This window comes from Tupaia chinensis, unplaced genomic scaffold (genome assembly GCF_000334495.1).
Source record: "Tupaia chinensis unplaced genomic scaffold, TupChi_1.0 Scaffold000256_1, whole genome shotgun sequence".
Taxonomy (NCBI): Eukaryota; Metazoa; Chordata; class Mammalia; order Scandentia; family Tupaiidae; genus Tupaia; species Tupaia belangeri.
The window spans coordinates 159526-172410 of record NW_006159736.1 but is presented as its reverse complement, the minus strand read 5'-3'; the positions used below and the strand labels follow the sequence as shown (position 1 = coordinate 172410).

The window sequence follows — 12885 nt, the reverse complement described above, 5'->3', positions numbered from 1 at the left end:
ATTTGGTTCTGGTGGCTTTAATAAAACCAGTGGTTATAGGGAAAATGTCTGCTCTAAAGTGGCATTTGTGGTTTACAATTTAAGCAATAATTTATAGCGAAGTGAAAAGATATTCTTTATTAGATGTGCAGTTAAATGTATTTTGATAAATTTTCTAACCTAAAATAAAATCCCAAAAGGAGAATGGAGGAGAAGGGATTGAAACATGGCCAACCCTCGGGGGGGGGGGTGAATTCTCACTTTCCCTCTTTTTGTCTCTCTCTCTTTGGTGAGCGCATGCATCTTATGACAAAACAAAACAAAACAAAACAAACAAACAAAAAACAAATAAAAAAACACAAACAACAAAAATGATATATGGATGAAAAGGTGAGAGAAACTCTCTCCTAATAAGGAAAAATTCTGGGGTCCATAGACTTGAAAAATATTTAGAAGAGCTCAGGATGTTGCAGAGTTGCTGAAAAAAAGGGGTTAGAGGTGCAGATGAGCATTACCCACCTTATCTGCATGTGTATCACCAAGTGCAGAATCCTGTCACACCTCAGCTACAGGGAGGAGACTCAGGTCCTCAAGCACAAGGGGCTTCATTTCCCTTTTCCATTCATAGGGTACATATCTTATGTGATATACAGGAGAAGGGATGGATCATGACATTTTGAAAAATAAGTCATCTCAAAGCCACTCTACTTTTATAGAGGTGCAGTCAAGATGAAGAACCATAGCTAAATCAATTTTCTGTAACCTCTACATAATTATATAATATTTAAAGTCATTTGCATCCATTTGCTACATTTTTTCCAATGTTGTGGTTTCTTGATTCTGATCTGCTAGGTAAAGCAAGATGACTTCATGAAATTGAAATTGTTTTTCATGTTTCTGTTTTTGTTTTTTGTACACTCAATAATTAAATAGTTCCTAGTAATTGCCCAGTAATCTTAGGCAAATTACTATTGATTAGACAGCGACATATCTACATATTATGGTTCTACAAATGAATGTGTTAAACTAGTATCTTTAGATTCTCTCTCACCTGTAAAAGCATATAAACCATTGTACTATGGGTATGATGATATTTTACCTCAGATCAGATCAAACTAACAGACACCACAGTCATCCTCAAAATATTCTGACACAAATAAGGGTTGCTCGAGTTTAATTCTTATGCCCCAGAATATTGTGTTAAAACTATAGAGTTGCCGGAGTCAGCAGGTGGCATGGTGGTTAAAGGCACTGGATTCCCACATGGCTGACTGCAGTTTGAGTCCCAGATCTGGCACTTTGCTTTCTTGCTTTGTCTTTCACTCTCTCTGTCTCTCTTTGGTCTAATTATAAACTAATAATAACAAGTAGAATTAAAAATAAATAATTCTTAAAAATAAAACTATAGAATTCTCAACAAAACTTAGTCTTGCCTTTTTATAATATGAAATCTTTCTTAAGACAAATATAACAATCTTAATAAGAGTTTCTTTTAGATTGTTATTAAATAAAATATGTATAAAACTTTTCCATTTAAAATGTATAGAATTAGAGTCCTGATAATATCAACTCTGCATTGTTAGGATATGCCTGTTCCATTTATGGTTCATCATCTTATTCTGCAGCATTTATGGTCCCAGACTGGAGAAGGTGACTGTGGATTTAGATGGCTAAATATAATACTGGGGGTCCCTTGAGAAAAAAGATGTCCCTCACATAGTCAAAAAAATAATTCCATTTTCAAACTCTGAAAAGAATATATTAATTTTTAATTATTTGACTGTGAAATTGTTTTAGGGTAGATAGGTGAAAGGAAGAAAATTAAAACTGGGATAAATCACTTCACAGAAATGCCTAATGTTTGAAGTAAAATAAGACAAAAATACAGAAAACACACAACTGAGATAAAACAGTAATCCCAATGTCGAGGAAGAGGAAGCACCCAATAGAAGACATTGTAAACATAAATGTAAAGGATCTGGAGATAGTCTGACTTCTTAGAATCAGAGGCCACATTTTGTTAGCCTTTTTTTTTTTTTTTTTTTTTTTTTTTTTTTTTTGTATTTTAACCATATACTAAAGCTGGAATCCCAGGTGTTAGCAATTATGTCCCTAGTCCCAGGGATTCCTTACAGGTGGACAGACAGGGCAAACCCCAAGAAGAATACTGGAATAGCAGTTTACAGTCCACATGAAAACTCTGACCACGAAAAGCGAAGAAATTTAATGTTAGTATTTTCTAAATTCAAACCAAATGCTCAGGGGCCAGCAGGTGGTGTGGTGGTTAAGCTACTGAATTTCCACATGGGTAACTATGGTTTGCGTCCCAGACCAGGCAGCTTGAAAATCACACTGGGTGAATGTGCAGGCATGTCAAAAATCCTGAGAGGAAAGTGGAGGAGAAGGGACTACAACAAAACCATTTACCCTCAGGAGTAATTTCTCACTTTCCCTCATCTAGTACACACACACACACACACACACACACACACACAGAGTAAACGTCTTCGCAGAAAACATTTAAAAAATAACATATTCCTAAAGAGTCTTAGTGATTTCTTGTATTTTAATATTAAGAAAAACAATCAATGTGTGTCTATTATTGGTATTTGTATGTTTGATCCTGTAGGTCACTTAAGTGTCACAACTGGACAGCTCAGGGCACTGTTCACTCCGAAAGCCTGTGACTGGCATCCCTGAAACAACACGAAACACCGACTGCCAAAAATCAAGTGGTGATATTGATCGTTTACAGAAAAATACATAAATGTTCATTTGTACTGGGTATTTCATTTCCCTCAATTTTTTTGATTTTACTCATATTGAAACCCTACACACAGACAACAATAAAAAGCGAACTCAGTAATGTTTTTACTCATTAGATTGAGAAGCTGGTGATTTCTTTGTCTTTCTCTGGGCTTTGTTTAGCATCATTAACTACAGCCAGAAAACACAGCTTTCTACTTCTTAACAAGGGTTGTCAAGAATCCAAACACATTCCTAAGTATTCTTGACAACTCTACTGAACCAAGGAATGATGCCGATATTTATGACTGATAAAATTAGATCACTATTCAACTTTTGAATGACTTGCGAAGTTAAAAAACGAATAAGGAGAAACAGAATACTAAGTCAAGTAAACATCACTGCAACTAATGCAATTCAGAATGTAAATTAGTGCTGATGATGCACTTGAGTTAAGTGCAGGATTCTGCTCTTCAGTATCCCACTCTGAGCCCATTATCCTCTTCACTGTACCTCCAAATTCCCCAAGCTGTGCTAGAACAAGTCGTCCAAGTTTCTCTTCAAAGAACATGGCTTGTATTGGGGTCAAGTTTCAGCTATTTAAAACAAACATTTAACAACATCTTTCTAAAAACATGCAAATAACTACTATTTCAAGAGATTAAATACCATTGTTTAATTTTGTAAATAACATAAATACATTTTTGTATTATTTTTAACAGCAAACATTGATTACCACAAAAAAAACCCCTCCTATTTATAAGGTAAACAAATCTGAAGTATAAGTGATTTCTCAAGTTCTATATGCCATATTTTATATTTTAATATATTAAAATTTGCTTCGTGGAGGAGCCTATCTTAACTTTGCCCACACTCCAGTAACCAATGCCATAGACTCATATGATCTTGTTATTGCACTAACATGAGAACTGAAAATTAGAAAGAAACAGGTTTTCTTTTTTTTTTTTTTTTTTGAGAGGTTTTTGCTATAGGGCGCATGTGCTCACCAGAAAGACAGAGAGACACAGAGAGACAGAAAGTGAAAAATCACCCCCCAGGGGCGATGGCCATGCCACAATCCCTTCTCCTCCATTTCCCTCTCGGGATCTTGGGCACACCACAAACATGCGCCCTGCGTGAGTTTAAGCCACTGGGTCTGGAATTCGAACGGTAGTCGACTATATAGGAGTCCAGTGACATAGCCATTATATCAACTGCTGGTCCCGAAAAAAACATTTTTAAATAGCTTTATTTGGGTTGTTTTTAATTTTATGGGTATTTTTAATGTTGAATCAAGTAGAAATAGTCATTTAAAAAGTTAAATAATTATCTTTAATAGTTAAGTATACATATAGAGAGAACTCAGCTGGGACTGCCCACTAATCTCCACACAGAGGCTCCCTATAGAACTCTGACTTCACAGAGAACAGTCTCAGGATCATTAACACACTTCAAAACAGTTTTAGCTCCAAGAAGCAGAGCTCCTGCAAAACAATGAGGAAGATGCACAACTTCTCTTAGTATGGTTCAGGAATCACAAATCACCATTTCCTTTGCATTCTCTTGGTTACAAACAAGTCACTGAGATCATCCACATATAAGAAGAGGATTAGACCCCATCTACTGCTCTCTAAAAGCAATGTCAAAGAATTTGCAGCAGCCACATTTAAAATGGTCACAGACTGTTGTATTTAATATATTCCCAAGATATACTTGGCTTTTTATACTGGAAATATTGCATTTGAATGTTCATTATAATATTTTGATACGGACAGTAAGACTCATGACAAGAAAACAAAAAAGATAGGCCTTTCTCAGTGATAGAAAGGAACTATATTATTATTGTCTTTGCTTACAAAATGTCCAGAAATTTGTTTTCCTAATTTTTCTTTTTAAAATTTTTGCATAAGGGTACATGGGCTTCTCAGAGAAAGAGAGGGAAAGTGAGAAATCACCCCCTAGGGACAATGATCATGCCTCAATTGCTAGTGTGTGTTTTTCAGGTCTCTTAGTCTGGGACTTGAACTGCTGAGTAAGCCATGTAGGTTCCAGCACCTTAACCACCATATCACCTACTGGTGAACATAAACTGTTTTTTCAATGGTATCATAAATTACAATTTCTCAGAACATAGTGAAAGAGACCTTAATTTTGTAATTCTGTCATTTAACTCTTCTTGAAAATAAGGGTGTAGTACAAATGAGAAGTGACAATAGAGGAAAAGCTGCTTTACTAGTACCATTTAAAAACTATGTACACTCACACACACACACACACACACACACACACACACACACATTTTCTGTACAGAAACCATAGTTTAGGACTGTGAGATTGGGTCCCTGATAGCCTTGAAACACCAGTCTTAATCCCCAAAATTGAAATGGATACTTCTGGCTATGAATAAATCAGAGTAGATGAATTTAATGATTTAAGATATAGATAATTAATTCATAATATATAAAATATTGCTGTCTTATACCCTGTCATTGATGCTTATGAAGAAGAAGTTGAGCCTGGATAGACTTGTGGCTTATTTTTTTTTTTTTTCCATTCTAAGGTCAGAGCACACTGCAATGAATGACAAAATATTAATATATAAAAAGGTGAAGAATGACAATATAAAAAAATGTATCTCACAAATATGATATGTTTCATTTTTCCCTTAGACTTATTTTAATTATTGGCTCACTTAGAATCTAAATATATCACAGAAATCATCAATTGACTCAACGTTAAAATACAGGTTTTGTTGTGTCTCCATAAAACACATACTTGTAATATGGTATTCCTTATCATGTATCTTCCTGTCCAGGTGGGACCTTTCAGTTTATTACTCTCTTTAGAATTCAGAGAGAAACAGAAAACTGTAATGATAAAACAAAAATAAAAGTCCACCCATCTCTAATTTATGATACTCTCCTTGTCTTTTACAAATTCAAATGACACTTAAACAAATTAATATGTTTATTTCTCTCAGTGCTGAATGTCAGGATGACTTAGGCATTTTTTTTCTGCAGAGAGAAGTTGAGAAAGAAATACTGTTGGTCTACTGTGCAGTTTATTAGGGGTACAGCTAAAATTAAAGTCAGAGTATTTGGGCTCTTGATTTTGTCGGATTACAAACTGCTTTGGCGTTCAGGATATCAAAGAGCTGAAATAGGAGTCTATGTAGCCAGTCATAGCCTGACTGACAAGCAATGAGCATGGCTCTCCTCCGTTAGGATTTGAGAGACTAGCTGCTGTTTGATGTTGGTCAGAGCCCAGAAGCCAAATGAAAGAAGGATGGCTTGTGCCTGGTTCACACCCGCATTGCCCACCAGGCAGCCACATCTCTTTGAAGGTTTTTAGTTGAATTTATTGTTGATGAAAATCATCCTTGCCATGAAATCAGAAAGGATTTACTAAAGTAGCCATCACCAAATACTGAAGATATATTATAAAATAGAAACTCAAATGTTATTAGCACATCAAAGAAAAGCTTGCCTTGAGAATTATCACACATTTTCAAATAAAATTCCACCAAATAGCACTTTACTTTTACCATATAACCAATAGCATGTTTTAAGATCACAATCTATAATTTCAACTAAGCTTATTAAGAGAAATGCCCAGATACCTCTCATTATGATGTAACTTATGGCCATCTGCAATTTCTGCTGAAGGACAACGGGTAAGTCTATAAGAAATTTGCTTTTATGCTTTCATATTTCCTCACTCTTGTCTAGGTTTAGCCATTGTCTAATTTTCTCTAAACTCTCTAACCTGTGTGTGTGTGTGTGTGTGTGTGTGTGTGTATGGATGCAGATAATATGCTTGTTTCTTGCTCTTTTCAAAAATAAGCCTGTAGAACTACTTCTTCTGTTCTCCCTCACCAATCTTTGCCATCAGCATGGCTAAAAATAATAACACACTGTCTGAAGCTACAGTAAGTTACCCTGAAGATTGCTCAGAAGCAAATGCTAGTGAAGCTAGCAGCTGGTGGGTATTTGGAACCAGCTGGCCATATGGTATATGAAGGACTTAGACTTTAAAGAAATTTCTGAACTGCCAGTTAATTTCCTAAAGTATTTTGAAATATTGCAAACATACTGTACATTTTACTTTCTATCAATAGATGTTCCTAAGAATATCACATATCCTAAAAATTCAAAATTTAGTTTCTGTTCAAGCATTTCTACATAGTTTTAGGTACAAATGTGAGTTCAAATATTATGGGATCTGATCAACATGAAAAAGAAATCATGACTAGATAGTAAGATTTCGTAACCGTCATTGCCTTGTATACCTCTATATTTTATTTTGATTTTGTTTTCTCACTTTCTTTATAGAGTTATAAGCTAGGTATAGGTAAATAAAAAGGAATATTTCCCCATCACAGTCAAAACCAAAATAACATAAATAACACTAAATTTATTGAGTCTTAATACAGACTACTAGAACTATTTTCTATATTTTTTAAAATTTTTATATTTATTTATTTGTTTATTTGGAGAGGTTATTGCTATAAGGCACGTATGCTCACCAGAAAGACAGAAAGCGAGAAATCAATCCCCAGGTGGGATGGCCATGCCACAATCCCTTCTCCTCCCTTCTCTTCTTGGATCTTGGGCACGCAAGCACATGCACCTGTGTAAGTTTAAGCCACCAGATTGGGGACTCGAACCACACATGACCACATGGGAGTCCAGCGACATAGTCATTATGCCAACTGCTGGTCCCTATTTATTTATTTATTTTGAGAGAGAGATTTGCTATAGGATGTTTACACTCATCTAGTTGTTTTTATAATGATAAGGAAACTTCTTTTTTTTTTTTTTTTTTTTTTCTGAGAGAGACATTTTTGCTACAGTGTGCATGTACTTCCTGGAGAAACGAAAGCAAGAAATCACCCCCCAAGGAGGATGGCCATGCTAAAATCCCATCTCCTCCATTCTCTACCTGGGATCTTGGGCATGCACACCCGGTGTGAGATTCAAGACATCCAGTCTAGGACTTGAAATGGGTTGACCACGTTGGAGTCCAGCAAAGTAACTGCTACATCATTTGCTGTTCCCCAGAACAATTATTTAAATGTCACATTTTCCTAGCGATTAAGAATTCATATTAGAGCTTCAAAAACAAAGCTAAGGCGTTTGTCATCCTATGCACCTGCTAATCCAAATGATTGATACTTTCTTAAATATTTTAAAGAAAATGCCCAACAGATCAGGATGTTTAATTAAGTTACAAGCTTTATGAGGACTTGAATCATGTCTAATATTGTCTATAAAGCACAGTATTGAATCTTTTTTGAGTACACAGCTTCTTAGAATAAATACTTTTGATGATTTATTCTGTCTTGATTTAGCTACCAGCCAAATAACTCCTTTGATTATGAGCTAAAGGTCAAGTTTAAGACACACATTGTATAGCACTTTAACAGCATACTCAGCATATAAAAACAATTGGCATTATCATTTCCTACAAAGGTGAAGCAAAATAGTTTATTAAACGATATTTTGTCTGAAACTCCACACAGAAGACCACTGACCCATGCCTGTCTGTAAGTACAAAAGAGCAACGTGTAATGCTTGAGTCATTTATTATTTTATTTTTGAATAAAATGTGAAAAACAAATTTTCAGTTGCAGGATGATCTTCTTAGTGCATGCTGATATAAATTTCAAATAAACACAGCTAATCTTTAGACTGGGAACCAGCAGTTAGTGTAATGACTATGTCGCTGGACTCCCACGTAGTCGACCGCGGTTCGTGTCCCAGACCCGGTGGCTTAAAACTCACGCCAGGCGCGTGTGCGTGCGTGCCCAAGATCCCGAGAGGAGAATGGAGGAGAAGGGATTGCGGCGTGACCATCCCCCCTGGGGGGTGATTTCTCGCTTTCTGTCTCTATGTCTCTCTCTGTCTGTCTGGCGAGAGCACGCACCCTATAGTGAAAACTTCTCCAAAAAAAAAAAAAAAGACTGTAAGGCCAGGTTAAATAAAAAGCTCAGAGAAACCTGACTAAAGTTTGGGAAAAGGGATGGGTTTCGTCAGCGTATTTACATACTTGTATTTATGTGCATGCTTTTGAACATATTTGTTAATGCTTATTAGGTATCTACATTAACATATTGAATAGGTAAATATATACATCTAGAATCTAGAACTTGAGAGATTGGGGGCTACACTTAAAATTTTAGGTTCAGGGGACCAGCAGATGGCATGATGGATATGTCACTGGACTCCCATGTAATCAACTGCAGTTTGAGTCCTAGACTTGGCGGCTTAAAACTCACACCAGGTATGTGCGTGTGTGCCCAAAATCACAAGCGGAGAAGAATAGAGGAGAAGGAATTGTGGCGTGGCCATCTCCCTAGGGGGGTGATATCTCACTTTATGCCTCTTTATCTCTCTCTGTTTCTCTGACAAGCACGTACTTCCCATAACATAAACCCTCTCAGATAAATAAATAAGTAAATAAAAGTTTTGGGTTCAGAAGTCTAAATGACATGAGATCATGAAGGGAAGAAATAAGTCTGAAGACTAAGCCCTTGATTCCAAACTCTAGAAAATAAGATTATCCAGTCACTGGGACTAAGGAGTACAGTAAAAATGGAGAAAAGAAAACATTATTTTAAATAACTTTTCAGTGAGTTTTGCTATAAAGTTGAGCTAAGAAATGAGGAGGTGGTCAAAAGGGAATAAGCACAATTATTAAACGAAGATATAGCTACAGTCATATTTTTTGCTTCTGATCTTTCTATGGTGGGTTCATTCTCACTATCTACTGTTCTACTTGATCACTAAATTGGAATATTGTTCCTACAACCATTAATATCTTTTGCTTTTTCCTGTTTTATTTTAATCCTTAATAACAATTATTAATGATTCATACAACATATTCACTTATTTGCTGTCTATCTCTCCCACTGGAATATCAATTGCAAAAAGGGAAAATCCTTGTCATATTTGTTAACGTAAATAGGAACCATGCTTGACACCCAGTGTGTTCAACAAATATGTCCTTAATGCATAGATATATCACCTTTGTGTGTGGTTGTACAGACACAGTCATCTCGCAGTACCCATGAAGGACTGGTTCTATAACCCTCTGCAAATAGCAGATTTATGTACACTTAATTCCTTCATATAAACTGTCATAGCACAGTATTGGCATATAATCTACACATAATCTCCCATATACTTTTTTTTTGGAGAGGTTTTTACTATACCGCACATGCACTCGCCAGAAAGACAGAGAGACAGGAAGAGAGAAACCATCCCCCAGAAGAGATGGCCACGCTGCAATCCTTTCTCCTCCATTCTCTTCTCGGGATCTTGGGCATGCACATACATGTGCCCAGCATGAATTTAAGCCCCTGGGTCCAGGATGTGAACCGCAGTCAACTACATGGGAGTCCAGTGATGTAGTCATTACGCCATCTGCTGGTTCTAATCTCCCATATACCTTAAATCAACTCTAGATTCCTTGTAAGTAATCTTCACACAGACACAAGTGAAAAAGAAAACCAATAAACTTCCTCAGCATCTCCTCTCTCTCTTCTTAAAAAATTTTCCAAAGGATACATATGCCTGCTTACGAAAGAGAGAGTGAGCAGGGAGTTGAGAAATTACTCCCCATGGGCACAGTCAAAACACAATCCATTCTCCATTTCTCCATCCCATCAGGATTTGGAGCACACAAACACACATGCTCAGTGTGTTTTCCTTTTTTCTCTTTCTTTTTAGAGAGAGATTTTTGCAATAGGGTGGGTGCGTCCACTCTAGATACAGAAAGATACAGATAGATACAGAAAGAGACAGAGAGACAGGAAGTGAGAAGTTGTAACACGGGGATGGCTGCACTGCAATCCCTTCTCCTCCATTCTCCTCTTAGGATTTTGGGCAAGCCCACACGCATGCTCAACCTGGATTTTAAACTGCTGGGCCCAGGACTCAAACTGTGTTTGACTATGTGGGAGTCCATGACATAACCATTAAGCCATCTGCTGGTCTCATCTCAGTCTGTTTTTCAAGTCACCAGGTCTGAGATTTGAACCACAAAGTCAGCCATGTGAGATCTCATAAGGATCAGGATTCCAAACTTAGTCAAACCATGTGGGATCTGGCTTCTTAACAATTAAGCTACAGAACAGGCCCATGTATGTTCAATTTCCCTGGAAATGTAAGGCTTTATGTAGATTCTAGAAAAATCTATTTTATGATGTATGTTACTATTATTAAATATTTTTATTTTACTTAATTTTGTAAATAACAATGGAAACATTCAAAGCACAGCCAAACATGAGGGATCAACCAAAAAAGGAATGAGAAATAGGATTTCAAGCAACAGGTAATAACAGAAAGTTAAAAGCCTAGTGGAAATTTCTGTATAAGAAGCAAATCTATTTCCTATTGGATTTTCAAGTACTTAATGCTGGTACCTAATATGCTTATAGAAAAAGAAAAAAGAAAAAAAGAAACCCAGTTTAAAACTTTATGAACAGGAGAAAATGTCCAAATAGAGAAGAAAATATATACACATCTGTCTTAAAGATAGGACAAGACTAGATGGGGGTTCTGAGTAAACGAAGCTGACTAGGACATTTCTCAGCCTGTGAAAGATTTACAATTTGATGAGATAAATGGATAATTCAGAAAAATACGTTAAAGTGACTGAAGCAGACTTAGCTTATTATACGAGTTCAGGGAAATTATACTAGGGAGATGGCACCTGACCTAAATCTGAAAGAATGTATTATGCTGTCTGAAAAGTAGTGACACATTTTTGCACAGAAAAACATAAAAAATACATCATGACTTTTCCAACAACCAAAGATGAGTATAAAACAGCTTATACTGTAAGACTACGAGATATTTGAAGACAATATAACAAAAATATTATTAAAAAATATATGAAAGTACAGGCATAGATTATCATACATCAAGTTCTCCTCATATATAAAGAAACTCTAAATTGACTGAGGGCAGAAGTCGAAAGCTTATCTCATGAGTAGGTACTGGTGCTATTACCTGTTAAATACTTGTAATATTTCTTTTATGTGTAATTAGATAAACTAGAAGCAGGAAGACTGGCAAGAATGTAGACATTTCTAAATTATGCACAGTAAAGAGTAAAAAAACAGTCATTCAACAGGAAAGTCTGGTAAGAATGATCCCTTTTATAATTTTCTCCATTTGATTGTTGAATAATTCTTTAAAAAGCTCATAGAGTGTCTTGCTCAAATTCTAAATACAGATTTATTGCAATAAAGTTAACATATTATCTGCATGATATATTCATCAGTTCATTAACATTTCTCACGATAATTCCTTAATTTAAGAGATTTCATTAGTGGTTTGAAGGCAGAATGCCTGAGAAATTTTCTAAGTATTCCTACCATCAGAAATAAATGTTTGAACATTTCATTTTTTCACAGTAACATAACATATAAAATCATAAAATATGGCCTGGTCAAAATGCTACTATACACATCTACTGTTTCCCAATGAATTTTCACAAATCCTATGAATAAATCACTATAAATAGTTCTTTCTCTCAAACATTCAATTCTAATACTCAGAAAATTGCCATCATTTTATAAAATGAGAAATGATGTAAATCAGATGAGAAATAAATCATTTCAAACATCAAACTTGTCTTCCTTAGCTTATTGTTCTTCTGGGGGGTCAGAGGAGTTGTTTAATATCACTGAAACATTTCAAGACATAAGGAGGATTCTCTTAGATTTGCAGATAAGTATTTGAAATTGCTTCAGGTAAGAAGATCAAAGTGAAATGGAGCAGAGAGATAAAATGAGAGAATGGGACAATGGATGTGATTAGGTGATATGATTGAAGAAAGAAAAGGGATCCAGCTAGGGAATTAAAGAAAATGAACATGGGTATACAAAAACATCCTACAGAGGCTGCCAAAAAAAGTAAAAAGATTTGATACCAAACCTGCACAAAAGGCTATAGAGAATAAAAATACAGAAAATATGTTCTGAAAAGAACTGAGGGCTAAAAATGGATTTTTTTTTTAAGAGGTTTTCACTATAGGGTGCATGCGCTCGCCTGACGAAGCGAGACAGAGAGACAGAAAGTGAGAGATCACCTCCCCAGGGGGGATGGCCATGCTGTAATCCCTTCACCCTCCATTCTCCTCTCGGGATCTTGG

General features: G+C 35.8%; 1 protein-coding gene across 1 annotated transcript in view; it reads right to left on the bottom strand.

Moving 5' to 3' along the window:
• Positions 1 to 12885, bottom strand: part of KHDRBS2 (KH RNA binding domain containing, signal transduction associated 2) — a 528464-nt gene that overhangs the window by 398587 nt on the left and 116992 nt on the right. The window lies entirely within an intron of this gene.